The sequence below is a fragment of the Lissotriton vulgaris genome, chromosome 3_1 (genome assembly GCF_964263255.1).
Source record: "Lissotriton vulgaris chromosome 3_1, aLisVul1.2, whole genome shotgun sequence".
NCBI classification, from domain to species: Eukaryota; Metazoa; Chordata; class Amphibia; order Caudata; family Salamandridae; genus Lissotriton; species Lissotriton vulgaris.
The window spans coordinates 1,757,195,932-1,757,212,993 of record NC_141689.1 but is presented as its reverse complement, the minus strand read 5'-3'; positions in this window follow the sequence as shown (position 1 = coordinate 1,757,212,993).

Genomic DNA, 17,062 nt, shown 5'->3' with positions numbered 1-17,062 from the left:
ATAATTTGGCAGATGTTGACATTTTGTGCATTATGAACAAATATGGGTATATTTTATGTGACGTTTCTTCTGCTGACAGCGTCCCTAATTCACAAATGAGTCCAATACAATTGTTTACCCTTCTGCCTCCAAGCTGGTCTTGGTGCAAAAAAAGCAGAGATGATACTGCAGCAATTCCTGCCCCCTTTGTTGGCCTGCATTCTGCCCTTTGAATCAATAGCATGAATGGTGCTGCAAAATATTTTTACTTTTCTTCTTTAAACTTGGGAAACATGGGATTGATTCACCAAAAATATGTGGTATGCAACTTGCAAGTTGCACTTTTACATGGTTAAACTGTGAGGCCCTTATTTATGAGAAGTGTCACATTGCTGCGGCAAAGCAGCGATGCAGCACTTCTCAGTGCGCCCTCCTTGCGACACCATTGATGCGTCATATTTACTGTATGACGCATCATGTTGCAAGGAATGACAGATACATCAGTGTTACTGATGTATATATCGGCACAAAACGGACACATTGCTGGAGTCGTGTCAAAAGCGTGACACAAGTCCAGCAATGTTCCTTTCACAAGGGGCAAGCCCCATGTGAAAGGGCCTGCATCAGTCTTACGCCTGCCATGAAATATTATACTTTTCAATGCGCCACTTCTAGAAGGCTTTTTGCGGGGTAACGCCCACCCTACATACATTATACCTGGTGCAGATATAGGGGTCGATTAGGATGGCGGACGGACTTGCGTCCGTCCGCCACCCCTGAGTAGGAGGGACCGTCCGCATCGGCAGCGGCGGTCCCTCCATGGCAATTAGGATGTGACCGCCACCCTGGCGGTCACATCCTGTATGTTTTACATTGCGGCGGGTGCTGCTTGAAGCAGCACCCGCCACAATGTAAAAAATGAAAGCAGTGCATTTGCATGCACAAAGCGGCAGGCACCGCGCGGTGCCTGCCGCTTCGTGCACGCAAAGGCAGGGGGGTACCATAGGTACCCCCCATGTGCACCCCCCACGCAACCTTCACCCAGGGGGCCCACAACGGGCCCCCAAAGTGAATGTCCGTATGCTTTTCCACGGCGGAAAGCCGCCACGGAAAAGCATTACTTTCCCTACATCCTAATATGGCTGGCGGTGTCTGATAGACACCGCCAGCCATGTTAGTGCTTTTCCGCCGTGGTCGCCTTCCGACCGCGGCGGAAAAGTGGAGGACAGATTGTTAGACCCACCAGCCATCCTAATTTGGCGGTGGGTCTTTCAGGCCTCCTCGGCGGATTCCCTGCATACTCCGGGCCGGCGGTGGCTTCCGCCGGCCCGGAGTATGCGGGGAATCCGCCATCATAATGACCCCCATAATGTGGTGCAGGGGTTTACAAAGTTACACATCTTGCATAGATGCTTCATTTGTAAGTTTATTCCACCAGTGCGTCACAAAAAGTGACGCATCAGTGGTGCAAAAGTGTTGCAAGCACTCAAAAATAAGCCCCTAAATCTATTTGATTATTTCACACTCCATCAAGTGCAACTTACACATTTCTTGAGGTGGACACTAAGAACATGCAGGATGTAATCCATCCAGGACCAATGGCATGATTTCCTGGCCAAGGTACTGCACAATACATGTTGATAGGAGAGAGGCGGTCAAGAATAGAGCAGTGTTGGAACTGTGGGGCATATTATCAAGAAACAATGTTAAACTTATCACCGCTTTAGCGGCAGGAAACTGCTGCTAAAGCAGCGATAATGGGCTTGATAATATGCCCTTGTGAATTCCCATAGAAGCCCATGTTCTGGTGTGAACATGGGCTTCTATGGGAATTTTCAAGGGCATATCATCAAGCCCATTATCACCGCTTTAGCTGCAGTTTCCTGCCGCTAAGGCGGCGATAATTTTAACGCCCTTCTTGATAATATGCCCCTGTGTGCGTTGAGACAGGCTCCTCAAAATTAAAGGAACTAATGTACCAAAGAGGGCATCCACAAATCAAGAACAGTAAAATCAGTGCTGGCTTTAGGGTGGTGCGACCGGCGCCATGGCACGAGGCCCCAAAGCCGAGGAGGCGCCATATGAATGGCAGGAGAATTACGAGCAGCCTGCAGAGATATTTGCGCATGCTACCATTTTTAAGGGATAATAACAACAGCATACTAACTCTTTAATGCACTTGTCGTAATGTACTGTGATTTGTCTAGTGATAGTTTAGACTTTTGCTAAAGTACCATAGATGGCTAATGTTCCTGATACAAAGCGCAACGTTCAGCATGAATATCACAGATTTATATTTTTGTAGATGGCTCAGTGGGCTACTGCTTGTGTCACAGACATCATCCTGTTACTTGCACTTCATAAGTTACCACCCTTCTGGACGCAGGTAGGAAAATTTGTAAATTCTAAGGTTAAGAAATAAAGAGTGAAGCTATCTGCTGAATTTAGACGAAGAAACAGGAGATATACAAACATTTTGGTCAGCAAAACCGCCCAGAATTTTGGAAAATCAATTGCTTGTTGCTTAGATAATCTTTAGTTTTTTTATATGTTGGGTCATTTTTGCCCTTTTTGGGATAACAGTAATACTTCAAAATCATGTGAAGATAAAAGGAGTGATTGTTTTAATTCTTCTGATTATATGATTCCGAAAGACAAACGTCTTTCCAAGCAGAGGGAGCCAGAACGGTGGGGGGCTCCTCCCCTAAACTACCATTTTATGTTTCTGCTTCTCTCACTGCGAGAATACAAAAGGGTTAGGTTGGGGGTGGGAAGGTGGGTGGGTCTTCTCTAGGGCAGGGGAGGAGTGGCTTGCCCACTGCTGAGGGCGCTGACTGTTTGGTCAGCCCTCTGGGGCCGACCAAACCAGTCATGTGCACTCACTCTGCCTTTTCTCCATGTAGGCTGCATGTAGCCTACATACGGAAAATGGCCTCCCGTAGGACTCACAGACAGGTACATATTTTTAATGTATTAACCCCTCTCCCGCGACCCTCCCGCGTGACACACCCCAACCTCCTAGTCACGATTAATGCAGGTCATGATTGTTAACCCACTTGGGTAATTTAGGGCATGTATGCTTCATAGGATACTGAATAAGAGCTCTGTTTTGCATCTCTTTTGCAGTGGCAACATCTATGCTATTAGAAATAGGCAATTGCTATATATTCCCCTGGACGAAAGGGACGTTGTTGTGAAATAAGGTAAACAGAGTATGTTTTTAATTCAAAATTAACATTTTTAGATATACGCGATGTAGGAATTGTTAGTGAGGAAGCGCCAATTAGTACTGTCATATGTGTTTCAATGTTTGGAGAAAAAAAAGCTAACTCCCACAAAATCATTTGCTTGCCTCCCACAGCGCTAAATCAGACATAGGCATAGGAACTCAGATGTAATGAAAAATGGAAACAATAAAAAGCAGATGCGAAACAGTAGCATAATGACTAATGGAATGGCAAACGGTTTGCATAGCTGCAGGGCAAATGTGACTACTAATAGCATTCTTAGGGAATTAAAATGAGAAAGAACCTTACAATGAGCACAGAAAAACGGATTAAGTCCCTGGTGTATTGACCCCTGCCCTTATCAAATGTAGTAATAAAACGAAGGCAAAGACCAGCAAAACACACTCCTAGTATCTGATCTACTTCTGTGTATTCAAGGGTCTAATGATTAAGAGCCCTGCTGACGAATATCCTGGAGAAAGATCAACCATTAAGGGCAATCAAGACAAGGCCCGAAGATTAACTGACACAGAAGGAATGGGGGGATATGTATTAAAGTGGAGATGAGAAGATGAGGGCCTGGGCACACAGTGTGTGTATGTATTTTTGTGTGTGGGGTGAGTGTGTGTGGGTGCGCGCGTATAAGCGTGCGCAGGGAAGATATATTGACCTTATTTATTTTATAGAAGCAATTTTTCTAAAAGAAACATTGCATATAGAAAGCTGTGGTGGGACATAGGTCAAGAGGGTTTGTCATTGTAAGATATATATGGTGAAGTTGACTGTATGTTGCTGAAAACAGAATTATACCAATATTTGGCAGTGATTGGCAGGGAGAATATGTAACATGCGGACAGCTATAAGCAGTTGAAGGTGAACTAGATGAGAAAGTAAATACTAAGGGACTCCTATACAAGCCCCTTGCGCTGCCGAAGCGTCACTTTATGTGACGCTCCGGCTGCACAGATTACAAAATCATATCTATGAGGCAATGCAAAGCCAGTATGGATGGCCTTGAGTGGTCTCATAGATATGGAGTAAGGCAAGGGATGCAAATCACTGCAATGCCTTTTCTGTATTTGGTAGGCATTACATGGCCACCGGGGTGGGTTCTCTCACATAACACCCATGGATTTTGACAGTGCCCCAGATTTACAAGACCATGCAAACCTGGAAAAGCACCAAATCCTTACGCCTTCTGAGATGAGGCATAACAAGGAGAAATTCCTTCATTTCTCCTTGTTCTTTCCTAGAGTTAGGAAAACATCTCTTAGGATTGCTTCTGTGCAGGAAGGTGCCCCTTCCTGCACAAAAACTCTCCTGCCGACAACATAGGCACCCTTGCACCATGGTGCAAGGGTGTCTGCGCTGGCACTAGGCAGACAAAATGGTGCCAGCTCAGGGAGAAAGAACAGGAATGCACCCTATTGCAGAAATAAGGTACATTTGCTGAATCTGCATACCTACCCTTTCACTTTGGCTTAGGGCAGCCCAGCAAGTTGATTTTCTGCACTGGCCTACACAAGATTCCTGTAAATAAGAGCATAAATGAGCATTTACACATATGCTCCACATGGACAACACAGGGCTCCTTTTTTTCTGCCAACGTCCCACAGACTTAATGCAGAGGCCCTGCAAATGTGTTCTTTTGCTGTGTTACCATAAATGTGCAATGAAATAGGTAGAATTCTGAACTATGCATCCTTCACACATGCATTCATGATTCTAGTTTGAAGACCAAACCTGTTTGCGTCAAAAGAAGATGTGTTTCAGAGAGCCAAATTCCTGGGTAACTTCTGGTAATGGTTAGCAAAAGCTACTTCCTAGTCACGCTTGGCAAAGTGAATGCCACGGCCTGGTATTCTGCCAGATCACCATGGAAAGGGAAAGGGAGTGTAGCTATAAGACCCAACTTTCCATACATTCAACTCCTTTTCATCGGATTGCTTAGTCTACACTCTGCCTTTAGTTTTCTATTCTTGTTTTGTGCCAGACGCCATCTTAGGTGGAGGCTTGGATGGGCTAGCTGTGCATGTCCAATAAAAATGTAAAGGGCAGGGGGTGTGGTCTGGCCACAAGGTAAAATGGCCACATGAACAGAGATCTCTGCTGTGGGACGGACTCTGGACGGAGGCGGTGGTCCGAATGTATCACAATGCGTGCTTTAACAACGCATCTCTTACAACGCAAGTCGTTACCACGACTTGCTTTGGGGGCGCGGATTGAGAATAGTATAATTTACTATTCTAACACTAGTCCCCGCGGACACTAGGGAAGGTGTTGGAATAGTAAATATACTATTCTTAATCCCCTAGCGCCCTCCAGCGCAAGTCGTGGTTACGACTTGCGTTGTAACGGATGCGTTGTTAAAGCCTTGCGGAGTAAAATCCACGTGGTAAAGGATGTTTACCGGTGGTCCTCCTAGTGTGGCTAGGGTCGCAGCATCAACGTCCCTTGTGATATGAAGGACTCCAGACATGGCTGGCCCGGGTTCTGCTAATAATAAGGACCAAACTAATGAGAAAACAGCCAGAGAAAAGTAAAATGCTTTGAGGCACCTCTACAGCCTCAGCTCTGAAGTCACTCAGAGGCCCACACCTTCCTCTTTTGCGCCTGTGGAGATTACCTGTCACCCGGGTGGATCAGCGGTACACAGTGAGGAGGCAACAGCTTCCCCCTTGCTTTCGCTGTTGGCGGCCCCGAAGAAACCAGGATCCGGAGATTGAAGACTACGGTAAGGAGCAGCACCCACTATGCGGCAACTCGCCTCATCCTCCGAACCAGCTGCCTCCAGCACTTATAAGATTACCTCATGACCATAGCTAACATACTAGGGGTGATCTTGGAAATAACTATGGGCGAAGCAATTAGCAGCATTCATCTCCAGGCTCCCTAGTGCCTCTCTCAACAAGTTAGTTGCCTGTATTGTGTCGGGAAGTCTTGCCCGGAGGCACGTCTGAACAACTTGGCACAAGCTTTCTTTGCCTCCCGCACGTTTTTATGGTGTTCACCACCCTGATGTAACAGCGGCACCTGGCGGGCACACAGCAGTGACCGCATAATGACAACAACCATGGCCCCCCAAGCAAGAAGTCATTCCATTGCCTGGACCACCTGATAGCTGAGAAGGAAAGCAGAGGCCTCCAGGCTGACTCCTTCACAAACTCAGAGGGCAATAACATATGCAAGCTTGGCCCCCCAGGTTCTAAATGCAAACCAGATTGACAGCCGGAACAAGGCAGGTGATGCCAGTAAATAAGAGTCTTGCACGCCCAGTTGCCAGATCCACTAAGCTCATAATTCAGCGCCCAACACACTCTGTAAGAAAAGACTAGGGAACAAGTCAGCACTCAAGGCTGTGAAGTTCAAGCAAAACTCTCAGCTACCCATAGCATCCAAGGTGCCACAGACACAAGGACCAGAAACCCTCTGGTGGACTCCACACTCCCTGACACTCAACCCCCCACAGCCCACCGGCACTACCGGCGCTTATAAGGCTACGTCCCGGCCGGCATGCTAGCAGGCATCACTGCAGAAATACTAACCAGAAAGGGGGAATCAATAACACAACTCTACTCCCCACTCCCAGTAGCCAGAAGACAAAACACCTGCAGTGGAGGGCGCCAAGACACTAGGCAGGGGCATCTGAGGCAGGAATGAGCCACTAGGACAACGGATAGAAATACCGGCAGAAAAAGTGCATCACTGTCACAATACCACCCTCCCCCCCGAGTCCCAGTGCGACTGAGATAGAGGACAGGTTCACGCAGGGGTTTGCTGCATACGCCCGGACTACCTACAGACCTCAAACATGGCTGGTCCAAAGCAGGAGAGCGAAGGAACATGCTTCTGTTACAGTGCACCGCCCTGGGTCTAAGAGAGAATGTCCAGCAATAAGCATGGGAGCAAGTCATCCAAACAATTTATTTTTGCAGAAGCGCTCAAACAACCACGCCATATGTCTACAAAAGGCATCACCCTTCCTGCAAGCAGCCTGCCCAAAGCCACTGCAACCACTACAGCCCCCTTACAAGGTGAGAACATGGACCGTATCCTGCATAGGCCTGGGTGATGAACTTCGCTCCATTCGTGGAGTTTGCATAGTTTTCTGGACTCCGCATTCTGCGGAGCTAGCGGAGTGCAGAAAACTCCGCCTAGCGATCTGCAGCAGGGTTTTTCCCCGCTCGTGAAAGCGAACGGTAAGTTCACGATCACGAATGATAAGTTCGCAAGCACAAGCTGCCGCTAGAGTAGAATTTCTACCCGAGCGGCAGGAATACCAGCACAAACTGCAGTTCACACTGCACTCCGCTACTCGCAGAACTTCACTGAGTTTTTTTGTAACTTTGCGGAATTCTGCATAGCAAACTCCACAAACTACGCCCAGAGTTAATCCTGCAGGAAATCTCGGCTGTCAGCCGACGAGTGGAAGGTATGGAGACTAACATATCCTCCCTGGCAGCAGAGACCAAGTCGATCAGGACAGGCATTGTAGGGTTCCACAAAAGAGTGGAAGGGCTGGAACAGAAGCTTCTGACCCAGGGATCAGGAGCTGCTATTCCTCAACAGCAAGCTGGCTGACGTGGAAGCTCGTAGACAGGAGGAGGGACAACGTCCACTTTTTTGGATTCCCGGAGAAAGATGAAGGTCAGAATGCCAGAACGTTCCTGCGTGACATCCTTCTGACACTAATTGTCATTGCCTTAGATCTACCACTAGAAATACAGGGCGCTCATCACTTCGGCCCTCCACGCAAAGACTCTGCAACACACCTGTGACCCCTCATCAACTGCTTTCTAAGGCACGAACAGGCAAGACAGTTTCTGGCTGCAGCATGAGCACATGGTCCATATGATATGATGGGCAGGACATCCACATGGCAGCCGATCCCTCCAGGGAGATCAACGACCGTTAAAAAGCATTCCTCTCTATGAGGACCCATATGCGACAAATGGATATCAAAAATGGCCTATTCGAACCCGCCTGTCCCGCATCTCCAAGAATGGGGACTCTAAGGACTTCTGTGACCCCCAGACCTACCGCATTTCCTAGACTGCATTAGACCACAGGATATGGATACACACCTTGCCTCGACGGAACAGCCACAACCCGGCCCTGGAAATTCTCTATAGACGCCAGGCAACAAGCTACGGAACACCAATGGTTCCCGGCACTATGGCAGAGAACTTGAATGATTCACCCGCACTCATGATGACAAGGCCTCAGTCCTCCAAACAGTGATTGCCATCACGCCGGAACAACACAGGAACAAATCCCGCCCCCCCTTAAAGCTTGCATCAGATGCTGAATAAGACCAAAGAAGGTCAAACTATGGTTACAGTTACAGCTATAGTTTGGTTCATTACCTTGATTATAGCCAGGACCACCAACATCAGAGACAGAGTGGGGAGAGGACAATATGAAGAAAAGAAAGAAGACACCCAGACTTTAGGCAGCTGAGTATCGCCCCGATTATACTTATACTTAATGTGTTATATTTAATGTGTTATACTTACTGTGCTAATTACGCTAGCTATGTTAAAAGCCTGACCAAGGATGTACACAGTATATGTTATCCACAGATATGGCTCATCTGGCCTTTGCCATGTTTGTTAGGTATAATGCAACTGATGCAGTTGACGTACCAGTCACTAAACCATCCCCACCTGCAGCATGCATGCAACCCTTCCTTGTACTCTCAGGTGTGACGGATATGCTACCATATACTACCATGCTGCACCATAACGGGCCTCCCCAAGCCAGTAACCAATAATGCACACACCCCCAGGACACAGATACTTTTCCGTTATCACCCTGCACTCCTGATGCAGCACACCTCCTCCCGGCGGTGCTCCAATGAGACCAGAGCCACGGTTAAAAGCTTCGGATTTCAAGTGCTGCTGCCCGGCAGCCTACAGTCCCCATTCATAGTTGCTCCTCTATCACCATCACCCCCTCTTCTGTGCTCTCCCCCTAAGAAGCCACATCTCTCATCACGTGGCCTACGACCGGGACCTCTTCTCCACCACTGCCACCCAACTAGTTGGTAATACCTATTCTGTGTGCCAGGGCCCCTCTCCCCTATCGCCCCCACATACCTTTTCTTTAATCTTACCCTCTACCCTCCTCATTAGTTGCAGCAGCGGTGAAACCTCACACAGCCCCCCACACCACTGAAGACCTCTAAACCAACTTTCAGGGGACCGCTTGACAAGGAATCCCCCCCTTTTGGCCTTCCCAGCACGAACAACACTCACCCTCTATGCACAATAACATGGAATGTCCATGGACTCACGCACTACATCAAAAGGAAAAAAGTACTCTCTTATCTCCAGTCAAAGCAGGTGGATGTAGCATTACTCAAGGAAACACATATAGATGCACTGGAGTCTGACGAGTTGCGCAGGGACTAGGCGGGAAAGGTGATTCACAGCAGTGTTCAGGGGGCGAGAACCGGGGACGTGGGAACCATCCGCAAATGGGGGTTGCGATTTTCATCAGCAAATCTCTTCCGGGCAAGGTGTCAAAGACATGGACGGACCCAGACTGGCCACATGCATTCACCAAGCTCTGAATAGGGGAACCTCATGTCTGCGTGGGATCAGTCTATGCCCTGATGGGAACGAAAAAATGGTTCCTTCTCCAACTGAACCACTTACCAGTGAAAATAGGTGCCTCTCAGTACCTTACAGGTAGGGATTGGAACCTGGTGAGAGATGCCATCCTGGACAAAACAGAATGTGCATTTACCTCCCTTTCTCATGCAATTCTCTCTAGCTTAGATTCATTTCTGGTCTCCCAAAGAGCGGTACAGCTGGTCCAAGAGTCCCACATCCTACAGGCAGCACACTCTGACCACTCTCTGGCCCTTTTAACACTGGAAATAGGACTGGCCAGGCTGGGAAGCAAGCCCTAGTGCATGTACATTCAGCGCCACTGGACTCCTAAGGGTAAATCCCAACTATGAGCACACCTTTAGAACTACCTCTCCACCAATCAAGTGTCCGTGGACCTGGATAGGACTCTCTGGGCTGCATCAAAAGCTGACTTATGCAGGACGCAGCACAAGCCAACAGGTAAAATGCTGCCTGACAGAAGGAGCTGGAACATTGTGTCCTATACCCGCTTATACACACAAAGCCAACCCTAGAGAACCCTAAATCTTTGGAGTAGGCCTTCATGGTGCTGAACAACCATTTCACATCCAAGGCACAGTACGGTGTACAAAGAATGAAAGGGAGACACTATGAGCAGGGACAAAAAGCAGGGAGGCTGCCAGTGGCACGGTTATGCCAACGAGAAGCTGCTATGGCCAAATCGGCTATACGCTCAATCAGAGGAGCCACGGTCACCCGACCCCAGGATATTGTGAGTGAATTTGCTTCATTCTACAAGTCTCTCCACACCCTGGGGACACATGCTGATGAGAACAAAATGGTTGCCTTCCTCACGGAGGCAGACCTTCCTCGCCTCTTAGATGAAGGGAGAGAACTTCTTGAAGGTGAGATCAGTAGGGAGGAGATCTTGCGGGCAATAGCTAACCTACCCTACCACACGGCCCCGGAGGAAGTCGGCTTCTCAGCTGTATTTTACCGATGGACAGGAGAGGAGGTAATTGACACTTTGCACGCTGCATTCCAAGAGGCGGAACGTGATGCCTAATTAGGACCCCAATCTATTAAAGCAGTGATTGCAGTCTTACCCCAGCCTGGGAAAGACTGCCTTCTTTGCGGCAGTTACCACACCATCTCGTTGTTAAACTGCGATTTCAAAATACTGGCCAGCATCCTGGCCTCCTGTCTATACAAAGTCCTGCCTTCCCTGATCCACCATAGGCAAGAGGGATTTGTACCAAGAGCCACTTGCTCACTTTAACCCACACATTGTGGTCTGCCAAATACCTTCCAAATGACACACTGGCATTATCACTTGATGCGGAGAAGGCTTTTAATTGCATCGAATGGGAATACCTTTTTAAAGTACTGGAACAATTCGGACTAGGGAACCAGTTCATAGCCAAAGTTTGACTGCTATACCATAACCCTGCCGCAAAAGTAAACTGCGGGGGCTTCGTATCGGACCTGTTCCCTATCCCTATGGAGCCCCTAGCCGCCATAATACATCAAGCGGCCACAGTCACTGGCATAAACCTCCCAATGGAACAATCTAAACTTTACCTGTACACAGATGACACTCAGAGATCTTCCCCGCTCCCTGCTGTCCCTGCTCCAATTTATAGATGGTTTATTTTTTTTTTACAGCTACAAAATAAACTTGGACAATCTCAGACGGAACCAAAAAAGCGGCCATACACAGGTTCCCCTTTCACTGGCAACCCTCGCATCTTAAATACTTGGGTGTTTTGGTGAACAAGGGGATGGAGGGGATGATCGCAGATAACTTGACCCCCCCTGACACCCAGATGCAGTGTGACTTTTAAAAATGGAAGGCTGGGGTTCTCCTTGTGCGGTTGAGTACAAGTTGTGAGATTGGTCACCCTCCCGCGCTTCGTATACACCCTTGGCATGCTCCCACATCAAGTCCCCCTGTGTACATTACGCGTAATAGTCTCTAAGATCAAATCCTTTCCTTATCTCACTAGTGGAAGGAGAATCACCAGTGGTTAAAGTTTGCTCACTCATACCATAAGTAATTAAATATCTTGACATCCTGTTTGCTCACCACATAATAAATATTTATGAAAAGGTCAGAAATTAGGCATGCAAGAGGTGAACAACCCCCAAAAGCTAACCACACCTCTAGGGCAGGCTACTTGGTCTGTACAGAGGAAGATGGCTGGATCCAACATATATTTCTGTTTACATTCTTTTCAGACTCCCCCTGATGAAGGACTTTACCAGTCCGAAATGCATTGGGTGATGAACTCACAGTGACGCTTATGCATACGTTATGGGAATGTTAATTATGTCACATTGATTATCATCGAATGAACATTGAATAACTTCATGTGGAGAAACATGGAATAAAATTCATTATGATGGAATTCACTTCCCTGTGAACTTAATTGATTGAAATTTTTACAGAACGTCAGGAGATACGTTCACATTGGTTGTGCTCAGGGAGTCGACACTTACCCTAAGTGTCGCTGACTGTATTCTGATTTCCACACCCTTGTCGGGGAGTAATATCCCTGGTGCACACCACAACTGGTTCACGTCATCAACAGCGGAGTGCGTAACCTCTAACTATTTTTTGCATTTATTTACCCAGACTGGGTTACTGCACCCCATTTCCACACTATAGCTTATGAGGATATTACAGCATTGACCGATTTAAAAGCTGATACCTTCGCCTTCACCTCTGAAGACATCGATAAAATATATGCTTTGATCCCTGAAGTGTCTACACACCCAACATTAACTAGAAGCAAAGAAAGTTGCATCAGACAACTATTGTACCTCACAAAAAAGGAAATCAGTCAAAGGCTTCACGCCAGCACTTTAATACACTACCACCGAGCTCAACGAATCCCTAGAATCACTTGATGCGGAGAAGGCTTTTAATTGCATCGAATGGGAATACCTTTTTAAAGTACTGGAACAATTCGGACTAGGGAACCAGTTCATAGCCAAAGTTTGACTGCTATACCATAACCCTGCCGCAAAAGTAAACTGCGGGGGCTTCGTATCGGACCTGTTCCCTATCCCTATGGAGCCCCTAGCAGCCATAATACATCAAGCGGCCACAGTCACTGGCATAAACCTCCCAATGGAACAATCTAAACTTTACCTGTACACAGATGACACTCACAGATCTTCCCCGCTCCCTGCTGTCCCTGCTCCAATTTATAGATGGTTTATTTTTTTTTTCCAGCTACAAAATAAACTTGGACAAAAGCGAAGCACTGCCCATCTCAGACGGAACCACAAAAGCGGCCATACACAGGTTCCCCTTTCACTGGCAACCCTCGCATCTTAAATACCTGGGTGTTTTGGTGAACAAGGGGATGGAGGGGATGATCGCAGATAACTTGACCCCCCCTGACACCCAGATGCAGTGTGACTTTTAAAAATGGAAGGCGCTGGGGTTCTCCTTGTGCGGTTGAGTACAAGTTGTGAGATTGGTCACCCTCCCGCGCTTCGTATACACCCTTGGCATGCTCCCACATCAAGTCCCCCTGTGTACATTACGCGTAATAGTCTCTAAGATCAAATCCTTTGTGTGGGGTTCAGCAAAGGCTGTCTGGCCGCGGTGAAACTGATAGCACATCGCTCTTATGAAGGACTTAGGCTCCCGTCGGTAGACCACTTCACTCTCATGCTGCAGTTATCCAAGTGACAAATGCTATCAGGAACCCCCGATGTGCCTCAAAGGGTAAACATAGAAAGGCCCCTGCTGTCCACAGAGGCAGGCTTCTCAGCCCAATATAGGTCAATAACATGCTGCCAGAACCCCACCAATTCGATAATATCAGCTATGCACAAGGCCTGGCAATGGGCCTGTACTGTTGGGTTTGAATCGACAAATCCATAAGAAAGCCTCCTTGTGGGGTAATACAGGCATACACATTAATAGACAAACTTATGGAGGGCAGCAGTCATCCAGACCCTGGACCAGCTCCTTCACGACGGTGACCTCAAAACATTTGCGCAATTATGGGAGCAGTTTGGCCTCCCGGTGCAGCAATCCTTGAGGTACATGCAAATTTGGCACTGCTTGAAAAAAAATTGGGACTGCGTCCTTGGTTGCTACAGGCATTGCCAGTAGTATTGTATCTGTACACATGGGAAAAGCACAGCAGGGTTATGTATATTTCGAAGAGGCACCTCAACTGGCCTGCACAGCAAAACATCTGTGAGTTTATTAAAGACTCTGATTTGAGTATAAATAAGCAGGTTTCTCAAGTATCAGTGACCTACTTTCTTTTTCGAAAATTGTTACAAAAAACACTCCCATTATTCCCTAAGTGGAGCCACAATTCAATAATCCAAGCAATTGTGCTAACATCTTATAGCTTGAACTAGCTACTAATACACTAAAAGACTTCAACAGGCTCAGAATTGGGCCTCTACATTATAAAATGAGATTCAACCTCTGCAGCTATGAAAGGGATACATTACCTGTTGATAAGTCAAAGAGTATGTTTTAAAACTGCCTAACTCACTGAGCCTTCTATCAAACAGGCCCAGTTAGTATCTCTAAAAAATTGCATAAGTATATCTCAAGAAGTATTTTGATATCAGGACTTTCCTTATGGACTGCGCTTATTTATGTGTGAAGATTCATCAAACTGCGCCAAAGATATAGGCAAGTCAAAAAACGCTTTTGGAAGCATGGTCCTAACTATAACTACCTACTGGCAAACACCATTAGGTAATATAGTTACATAGAGAAGCCATTTACATAGCGCTGATTACCCCTGAAGAGGTGGAGAAGTGTGGCTCACTGGTTAGAGGCGGCAGACCCTGAAGCAGAGATCAGGCCTGGGACCAGGGTTCAATTCCCGATGCGGCAGGGTCTAGGATCAATATCCGCGGACTCGATAATTCTCGCTTCGGCGCCTTCTCTAATCATGGGCCCCACTCTGCAACTCTGGGCAATAGCTTGCTTAATCTCCACAATGGCCCCACCAGCGCTGGGATGCCTGGCTCCGCCCCTCACAGGGAGAGCCAGGAAGGGTTCCACAGCCTAAGCGCCGAGATACTCTCATGGGTGATTCAGTGCTATATAAATCAATAACTATAACTAACTATAAGAGGCAAATAAGAGATTTACTATCCCACACTTTAAGTTGGAAAGGAAAGGCAGCATGGGTAGGTCGTGGTCCCGGGAGTCCAGGAGGTTCAGCCTCAGATTATTATTAACATGCTCCCCAGGGAGGTGGTGATCCCTGGGGCATATAAAAGCTCTTGGAGATGGACCCCATGCTCCCCCTCCACTTTTTAATAAATGTCTGCATGGCCCCAGGACCTGGCCCATCAGGGCGTGAAATTAAACACATGTGTAATAGACTGCGCTTATTTTTCTTTAGTTCACTGCAATATGGGCAAATATTTTGCACATTTTGCCATGAATCCTGGGGTTCATGTTGGACCCCAGGACCAAGGCTATGGGGTTAGCGTATTTGTACCCAGCGCCCTTTTCAATTTGTTTGCATTTTACAGGGAGGACTCTGCTGAAGCCAAGTCCTAAGATGGCTGCCAACCCATTCTGGTAGAGGTGTTGCAAACAATCAGAGCTCTGTGATCGTAGTACTACAAATTTGGATTTCCTTTAATTTAATTTCTTGATAACAACAGAACCGATCTACACCAATTAATTGGAAGCGTGATCTGCGAACCAAAAGCTACCTTTCTGCCAAATTCAGTGTAATTCCGTCCAGCAGTGCAGGTTGCAGGCGTGTCTAAAGACTCTATGGAAATTGACATGCACATTTTTTGGTCCCCTAATTTTCTCAGAACACCACCGCCCCACCCCGACAGATCACCCCAAAACTTTCCATGCACAACAAAAATTCCTAATTAAACAACAAGGGGTGGTGATGGACAGAGTTTCTGAATTAAGCAGAATACTCTCACCCAGTCAAGAGATCAGGGCTAGATCCAACACCGTTTTTTAGCTCACTGCAGCATCCCAGCTCAGAACCTGGCTATATGCAAATTAGTATGTTCCTGTCCCAGTGCATGATGGGAACAGGGCAAACCAAACTACAAAGCCAATTCTTTTCACTGGCAGGGTATACTCAGACATGAGTCCCTTTCTCACTGCTCCATCAGGATTCAAGCAAGCCGGGCCGAAGACGGCTGAAATGCCAGAAACCGGTCCCCGGTAGCTTGTCTCCTTTCTGGTGAAGAATTGGCTTGGTAGTTTAGTCTGCCCTGTTCCCATGATGCACTGGGCCAGGGACAGACTGATTTGCATATAGCCAGGTTCTGAGCTGGGATGGTGCAGTGAGATAAATAACGGTGATGGATCAAGCCCTGATCTTTGGACTGGGTAAGAGTGGTCTGTATAATTCAGACACTCTGTTCATCACCACCCCCTTTTCTCAACAAAAATTCCTGGCACACTTATTTTAGAAAATTTTGTGAAGATTCATCTAAAGGCGCCAAAGGTATAGGCAAGTCAAAAAAGCTTTACCTATGGAAGCATGGTCCTAACTATAACTACCTACTGGTGACCGCCAGTAAGCAATATAGTTAGATAGATAAGCCATTTACATAGAGCTGATTACCCCCTGAAGAGGCAGAAAAGAGATTTTTGGACAGAAACCCCTTTACTTTGTCGCAAGTTTATAACATCAGATATTTCATCATGTGCAAGCAATTAGCGGCCCTGACATAATTCCCAAACACAGAGGAAGAACAATGGAGTTTACACTAGTGGGTGTGCAATAACAGTAGACACGTGTCTCTGAGAGTTGTGTGTCTGCAACAGTGTATATGTGTCTGCATTTACTTTGTGCCTGTCTATAGCATCACAATAGCCATCCCAAGGATGGGTGGTTTAACAAGCAGTCCTGCCCATGAATACTCGACATGAAACACTTCGCAAACCCCTTTTTGATTTGGTGTTTGCAAGTGTTTATTGCAGAAACTGGAGAGCAGCACAGGTGATTTATGATCCTCAGCACTAATTCAATTTAGGGACAAATACAGAAGGGATTATAAGCAGAGTTGGTTGTGGATAGGCCTGGGTGGTGAACTCCACTCAGTTTGTGGAGTTTGCAGAGTTTTTTTTAACTCCAGGCTCCACGGAGTTCATGGAGTCCTGGAAAACTCTACTCTGCATAGCAGAGCAGAGTTTTTTGCGCACTTGCCAATGGTAAGTTGGCGAGCGCGAATGATGAAATTCTAACGCAAGACAACTTCCCAGTGAGATTTCTCAACGTGGGC